This window comes from Frankliniella occidentalis, unplaced genomic scaffold (assembly GCF_000697945.3).
Source record: "Frankliniella occidentalis isolate FOCC.00 unplaced genomic scaffold, Focc_3.1 Scaffold54, whole genome shotgun sequence".
NCBI classification, from domain to species: domain Eukaryota; kingdom Metazoa; phylum Arthropoda; class Insecta; order Thysanoptera; family Thripidae; genus Frankliniella; species Frankliniella occidentalis.
The window spans coordinates 877389-885422 of record NW_026267184.1 but is presented as its reverse complement, the minus strand read 5'-3'; the positions used below and the strand labels follow the sequence as shown (position 1 = coordinate 885422).

Here is an 8034-nt window from a genome sequence, read left to right as displayed (position 1 = left end):
CGCCGCCCCCTCCTCGCCGTGCCGCCCATAGCAGCACACAGAACACGCCACCGAGCTGGATAGAACGGGGCGGCGCCGCCAGCGCTCACGGAGCAGGACGAGACACATACATTTAATGTGCTGGAAATTATAACTGACAGTTTGTCTTACTTCCTCCCGTCCCCCCTCCCCTCCACTACTCCCGTTGCGTGCGTGTGACTTAGCGCGCGCGGCGCAATCTTGTAAATGGCATCCACTAGGGCCTAAGTGGTCGTATAGAGCTCCCGGGGCGGCGGGGTGAGCGCGCGCCCTACGACCTGACCTGCCCCGCCCCTCGCGCCGCTTTGCTTTGCTTCACCACCACCGCCGCCGTGATGATCGTCGTCGGTCCTCCCCCCCCCCCACCCGCGCGCATTACAAGTCGCAAGACGCATGCGCCGAGGCGTAGTGCGCGAGTGCATTCAGTTGTGTTTACGAGTGGAACGCGATTCCATTCAATCAGGACACCACACAGAAACATGCCGAATGGGAGGTGGTAATTAGCGAGAGGATGGTAGCACCGCCACACGCCGCCGGCGCCCCCCCCCCCCCTCTCGACTCTCAACCCATTATGGGTCTCTGCTCTCTCTTAGACTAGAGCGCCACGCCACGCCGCCCCGGAGATACCATCGGCACGGCACGGGGGAGGTAATTTCATATTTCCCTTCTCTCTCGGTGTCTCTGTCTCTCTCCCTCTCGGGTGGTGGTGGTGTTCGCCAGAGAGAGCAACACCCTCTCGCTATTTTACACCACCGCCGCCGCCTCTGTCCCACCGAGCTAAGAAGGGAATTTGTCTTGTCCTTTGGTGATTTCAACAAGCAGAAATAAGGAAGAGCGAGAAGAATGCGGAAGGGCTCGGCTAGTGGCGTAGCACGGTTCCTTCACTAAAAATTCTAGCGTACACTGATTTTTACGTTTTCCTTGATTTTTTGTGATTTTTGTGATGTTTTGTGATTTTTTTGTTGATTTTTCTGACTTTTTGTTGACTTTTTCTGATCTGTAGGGGATTTTTTCATGATTTTTTAATGATTTTTTCTATGGGTGTACACTGATTTTTTTGAGTAAACGACCCCTCGGCGTAGCCTTAGCGGTGAGCAAGCGGCTCACGTCGGTCCCGGAAGCAAACAAACAAATGCAGAACGCGCGCGGCACACGGCGTCAGTTCTGTTCGGCGCGTCCGAGCGTGAGGTCGCCCACCTGACCCGTTCCCCGATTCGATTCGAAAATCAACGTGGAGCGCCGCCAGCACATTACGTAAATAAATAGGACATTTCCTGCTTGTTTGGGTTTGAAACAAAACGGTTAAAAACACCGATTTTTAGCAGATGATACCTTGAAACACTTTATACTTAACATTAAAATACATTAGTAATATCAAGGTGTCAGCAGCTTTAACTCTCCATAGTGGAAGAGAGGTAAAAGAGAATCAAGCGGAGACCAGGAAAACAATTTCTTTGGCGCTGGCGGGACCGTGTCCGGGTGAGTGTCGCGCCAGCCCCCTCCCCTGCCTAACAATACTGGGGCTCTGGCGGGACCGTGTCCGAGTGAGTGTCGCGCCAGAGGCCCCTCCCCTTACCCTCCAACCCTGCCTAACAATACCTAGGCTCCCGCGGCTTCGCTTCCCCTCCCTCCCCGCCGTCCCCTCTCTCCGCAAGTAAGACCTTAAAAAAATTATGCAAAACCACTAGAAATAAAAACCATATTACGAATATTAAAGCGCAGGTATACTATGGTATTAAATTGGTATCATCTGCTTTCAAGATAGATTCTTGATTTAGATTTTTTCTGTCAAATCAGTCAGTAGCTCGTGTCCATATTTGTGAGGTTATGAGGCCGATGTCTCACATCAGTTCCGCTATGCCTTTCTTGTGAGCCCTCCCGTGTCTGACGTTGACCGTGGTCGGGGTGATCCGGTGGGTGCGTCTGAACGTCTCTGAACCTGTTTGGGGGCCTCTGCCGCCTCCGCCAGGCAGGCAGAGTGGGCCGGCCGGCCAGCCAGCCACGCAGCCGCCACCGCCACCGCCACCCCCCGGCATCGTGTTGCAGCCGGTGGCCGCGGCGCGCCGCCTCCTCCCGCCCTTCAGTCGGGGGTTGACTCCCGCACGGTCCGCACGGCTGAGCAGCGAGCTCGCTCCGGTCCGCGCCCCGCGCACACCGCCGCTCCGGTCGCGATCGCAAGGACGACGACGAAGCGCCGCCGCCGTCGTCTGCTGCCGCCGTCACGGTGCGTCGACGAAAATAATAACAACGACAACAACAACAACCAGTGGACCGCCAGGAGGGCGCCGTCGAGTGCAGTGCAGTGCTAGTGTGTCGGTGTGCTCGTCGCGGTGGTGCTGTTGGAGGCCGCGGCCGGGCCCCGGGGCCGCGCACGTACGGCGCTCGTCGTTGGCGATGCCTGCGGCGGCACGGCGTGGCGGCTCCTCCCTGCTTGATTAGAGGCCCGCGGCCGGTGCTCCCCGGGGTACACTTGGCGGAGAAGGGGTGCTCCTCCCTCTACTCCCGGCGCCGGGCAGGGCCGGGTGCACTGGCCCCGACGACGACGGAGCCCGAGGCCGGCGATGGCGCCCGAGCGGGCGGCGTGCTCCCGGCGACCACCTAGGATTACCTCTCTGGGTAAGTACTTGCAAACTGTAGTAATGGCGAGACGAGGGGGGCTCTAGCCGTGCGCGCTGCTGCTGCTGTGGTGGTATGGTGCAGGTGTGCAGAGAGGCGACCCGGTGTGCCACCCAAACTGCGCGCTCTGGCTTTTTATTTGAGCAAATAAAACCTCGATATAAAACCGTTCTGTTGATGTCACCACCATCACGAACTTTCCACGGGAAACATAACGCCACACCTCTCTGAGCGGGTGGCCTTCTTCATTCATTCAAAAAATAAAAATAAAAATGTTTTGCAATGTTGATTGGAATTCTCTAAGATATCGCTTAGATATCAGAGAATTCATGCAATTCTTCAATGAAATTTTACTGGGAATTATTTTCTGTTGTTTCCCCTTCTATTACACTCTACACTTAAAGTACAAATTAATTTAACACTTAAAATCAGTTTTACACCAATGGCAATGTATCTGAACTTGTGTTAGTTGGTAACACTGGCTATGCAGAAGTTGGTATTTTGGAGAGAGTGTGTGTTGGGCATTCCCTTTCAACTACCCGCATCTTAGGCACTTAGGCGTCGCTCAGTAACGTCTCTTTATTTGCGAAACGTTCTAACTACTACTACTACGTACCGGCTGTACCAGAGCCTCTTCGACCGCAGACGCCATTTAACGCCACATAGTGTGGGTAAGCAAACCTGTAACTATCCCAGCTAGAAATGAAATTCGAATTGACGTCGTCTCGACGACCATGTTTACATCGACGTGTCGAATCGACTTTCATTTCTGGCTAGGTGTAGGGCGACTTTTAAAATACCGTGTTTGTGTAACCAATAAGGTGTTAATCTGCGCGATTAATTAGTTTGATGTCGGTTACGGGGCCAGGCCACTGATAAACGGCGGGGGGCGGGGGGCGCGCTGCACCGCGCTGCGCCCCGTGACCAACCTGTTACAGTGCGGCTGGTCGTGGCCGCCCTTCGCCGAGCGTGGCGGCCGAGCGTGGCGGCCGATCGTGAACCGTGAGCCGAGCGTGAGCCGAGCGTGAGCCGAGCGTGAGCGGCGATGATGAGAGTCCGCGTGTTGTTTTTGCGAGGGTTTCAGAGACCCGGGATTACTATTTGCCCTGGCACGGCTGCGGGGCGGCGCGGCGGCGCGCGAGCGTGCGAATGCCGCGCGCCCCAGAGAGGGGGCTGTAGTGGCGGTGTGGGAGGGTTGGGGGGAGGGATAAATAACCCGGCTGTGTATCCATTTGTTTTGATGCGGGATGCGTGGCGGGGTGCCTTCCTACTAGTTTGCGTTCACTGAAACAACTAACCCATAGCTCACTCCCTATCCCTCTCTCTCTCTCTTTCTGACACTCTCTGACTACCACCCTCTCTCACCCCTCCCCCTCCCCTTGCTTACTCCTCGCTCTTTTACTCACTGCCAGTCGCAAAATAATTAATCCAACGCACTCCATAGCTGCCTGGGGTGGGGGAGTGGTGGGGGGTCAGTAAGGGGAAAAGGGTTATACAGCGCTTACCTGTCCGGCTTTAAAATTAACCCCCGCCGTTCATCACACAGCGCGCGGGGGCCGGGCGGCGTGCGCGCGGACTCGCGGGATTCGATAAACTGGGCGCCAAAAAACAAAATACAACCAACGCGCGCCCCCCGCCCGCACCGCGCGCGCGCACCCGCACCCGCAGCAGTAGCTCAAACACACATACACAAAATACACTCTGCGGGACAAATAAAATAAGGTAAAATAACTCGCTTGCTGCAAGAATAAAATGATGTAGCTTTGCGTTTCTCTGGGGTGGTGTGTGTGTGTGGGTGCGGGTGTGATTTTTAACCCGACCGCACCTCCACGACCCTCCCGCCGCCGCCCCCGCGTGGACCCCCGACACGACCCGGAGGTGGTGCTGTTTGTCGTGTACTCCATTGATGGCGCGGCCCCCCCCCCCCGCGGCCCCGACGCGGATTTACGACTGTGATCGGGCTGGCGGATACGCAGACACCGGGCCCCGCCGGCCGGCCCCCCTTGGGACGCGCAAATGTTTCCGCAAACATTTCCCCATCATCCCTCTCTCGCACCCCTTCCTCTCATCCTCGTCCGCCCCCACCACCACCACCACACTCGATCCAGCGGCAGACAGCAGCAGGTCGGCACGACGGATGCGCCAACCAGACCCCACGGCTCTGCTCAATGCTCATAATACGTCTGGGGATCAGTTGGCGACCCCCACCCCCCACCGCCCCACACACTTCCGCTACCCCTTCCACACCGCGCTCTTTGCTAAAAATGAAGGGGCTGAAAAGATAAAAGGGTAGGCGGATATGGGGGGTGGGGGAGGCGGCGGTGGGCACACTGCGCCATCGTCAATCCACATGCTCTCGTACGGCTGTATAAATCTGCCACTTTCCTTAAATGTATGGGGGAGCTGGGCCGCAAGCGCGGGAATGAAACAAGCAGGCCCGCCCTTCCGCCAAACGCAGTTGCCGGCTCCACTTCGCTGCGCCGGCAACTCCGTTCGGCAGGGGCCGGGCCTGCTTGGCCTGCCGGCGGCGATGGTCGGGCCTTCGGCCCGACCATTTCAGTCCCGCGAAATGCTGAAGATCATAACCAAATAAATAATGTGACCGGTAAATCACTTTGCATATTTGGGTAAACTAACTTCCGGTGGGGGGCCTGCGGCCCTAGAGATTTGCTCCTTTCACATGACAAAAGACTGTAACGGGGCAACACCGTGACTACACCCCACCCTTCTGCTTTGCTTCAGAAAAATACAAAAAAAAAGAACCAGCGCAGTTTTTACATTGTATTGTTTGTCAAACAGTCTTAAAACTTGACTTTTTGCCATTGTTTTCAATATATCCACCTCTAGGGCCGAAACAGTGAAAGAAACGGCAAATCCGAGGGTAGTTCCTGATTCAGAATGTGTTGTTTTGGGGGGGTACTTCCTCTTCCATTTTACGATTGGAAGCCTCCTAGTACGTCTTTATGTGCAACGTAGTCATTTTCTCCGTATTTCGGTTGAAAAAAGCACTCTAGCGCCCAAACGGTGCAAGATAGAGTGGAACGGACAAAATTTTCGCCCAAAGGGCTCTACTTTTACGAGTTACCCCTTAGGAGACCATAAAAAAAATATTTTTTTCCTACTTTTTAGACCAACCCCTATTTCTTTGTTACCCCCTTTCATCCCCTTAGGGGTGGTTGCCAGGATTTGCACCAGGCGTTTCGTTGTCCAGGAGTGACCCCTAAGATACCCTGAAATTTTCAGACCTCTAGCTCATCTCCTTCCTCTTACACGGACGACGGACGGACGGACGGACGGACGGACACGAGAGCGGTTGCATAAGCCCGCTTTAATGCTTTTTTAAAAGCAGAAGGGCGGGCTAAAAAGGAAGGAAAGTAAACTGTTTCTCTCCGCAGGCGACATGAGGAGAAGATGAAAAGTTTTATCGACGCCAAATATCCTGAGGAAAACAGAAAAGTAAAGAAAGTGCGTTACGCTGATTATTGCTTTGAAAGACATGTAAACATGTCTGTGTTTTATTTTTTGTCGTTGAATTTTAACCACCATCAGGTGTGATGTAGGAACATGCGTGCTGGCGTCCCCCGGCCGCTCTCCCTGGTCCTCGCACCTACCGCAACAGGCCCGCGGGTGTGGGCCGCACGTCCAAGGGGTTGTTAGCTTGGCTTTTACTGCCTGGCGGTGGTTTGGGGGTGGTTTGGGGGGCACTACTCCTACTCACGGAGCTGGCGGCCGAGCCCCTCTCGTGCAGAGCAGGCCGGCCCGGCCAGACGGGCCCCGGGCCCCGCACACTACTGGGACAACTACTAAGTTGTGTGGGATCAGGTGGCTGCGTGTGTGTGTGTGTGTGTGTGTGTGTGTGTGCGCGTGTGCGTGTGCGTGTGCGTGTGCGTGTGTTGGGCGCGCGATGGGGGGGCTGATTCCCCCTCCACCCTCCTCCACCGCTCCCTTAGATTAATGTCAACAAACCCCAGACCTGATTGCCCCCTCCCCCTCTCCTCTTCCCTCCTCACCACCTCAAGACTCTCTCCCACGGCAGCATGGCCCCCTCTGATACCCCCGGCACGGCACCTCCTCGCCTTTGCAGTGTTGACGTAAATTTATCGGCAATAATGTTAGGGCAGCGCCAGGATGACACTAGCGTAGTGCAGCACACTGTGTGCTCTGCCGCTGCTCCGCCCCGCCCTGCCACGCCCCGCGGAGGGCGAGTTAGGCGAGGCGGGGGCACGGTGTGGGGCGGCCCCGGGAAATATATCACTGGTGCGGCGGATAGCCCCCTTGTGCCCTCCCCTCCCCTTCCCCCCCACCAGTGTGCCAACCGCACGCCCTGCTCAACACTTTTGCAAAGCGCGCGCGCGCCTCTCCCTTCCTCCCCTTTCTTTTCCCCCTCCCGCACCGCTCCTTCCTCCTGTCTTCTCCTCCAGCCCTCTCCCCCACTTTCCCCGTCCTCGCCGCCTGTCGGCCTCAGTCCTTCCTGTGACGGCTCCGAGCCGGCTATTGCAAACTCGCGTCCGACCTCCTTCCTCCCTAGCTCTCCCTCATCCCCTGGCCTCCTCTGCCCTCTGCCCTCCTCCCCATCTCTCCCGCTACCCCTCTCCCTCCGCGGGCCCGGGCGCCCGCAGGTGGGCAGGCCCGCCGGCGCTGCGGGTCGCAGTGGTTGCCTACCGCCGAGGCGCTCGCCGCCCGGCGCTGCTCCCGAGCCCTGCTCGTGTATCTCCGGAGGCCGCCTCGCATGCAAATGGGGGGCGGGCGCCGCCAACGCCAAGCACTGCGCCGAGTCCAAGTCACGGGCTCTCCTGCTGCCGCTAGTACTCTGTCCTAGGATCGGGAATTTCCGGAAAATTCCCGAATAATTCTGGAAAATTTTGGAAAATTCCTAAAAGTTCCGAAAAAGTTCGAAAAATTCCAAAAAAATTCTGAAATAGATCCGCAAAACTTTCAAAATTTGTCCGTAAAATTTCCAGCAAATTTCTCTTTTTTGGAAATTTACCAGGGCTTCCAACCCTACTCTGGAGCCCCGCATGGAACCGAACGTGTGAAGAGTTAGGCCAACCGCGAGCCAGTTTAATCGGCGGGTAGTAACACTTTTTCGTGGGCCTCTTAATTAGTTTTGTGTTTTATATTTTGTTGTTTTCTTTATTTCGACCGCGCGCTGCCCTCGCTTTCGTTGCACGGCACGGGTCGGTATTCATTATGGGTCTGCTCATATCCAGGCGGAAGTTTGCAATTAGATTGTAGGGACAGAGGGAGAGAGAGGGAGAGAGAGAGAGAGAGAGAGAGAGAGAGAGAGAGAGAGCGTCCGCAATTAAAGGGTGAGCCGTCAGCGAGTTTAAACACCGTGCTTTTCCTCAGCTTGTTACTGTAATCTAGCTAGTGACCCTGCCCTCCCCCTCCCCCTCCCCC

The 8034-nt window shown here is 56.1% G+C and overlaps 1 protein-coding gene across 1 annotated transcript in view; it reads left to right on the top strand.

The window, feature by feature from the left end:
* The first annotated feature begins 2039 nt into the window (after window positions 1-2039).
* The window catches only part of LOC113213117 (uncharacterized), a 130039-nt gene continuing 124044 nt past the window's right edge, over window positions 2040-8034 (top strand). Inside the window, exon 1 of the mRNA XM_052267560.1 lies at window positions 2040-2634. The gene's annotated coding sequence lies outside the window, so the exon portion shown is untranslated. The remainder of the gene's footprint in view (window positions 2635-8034) is intronic.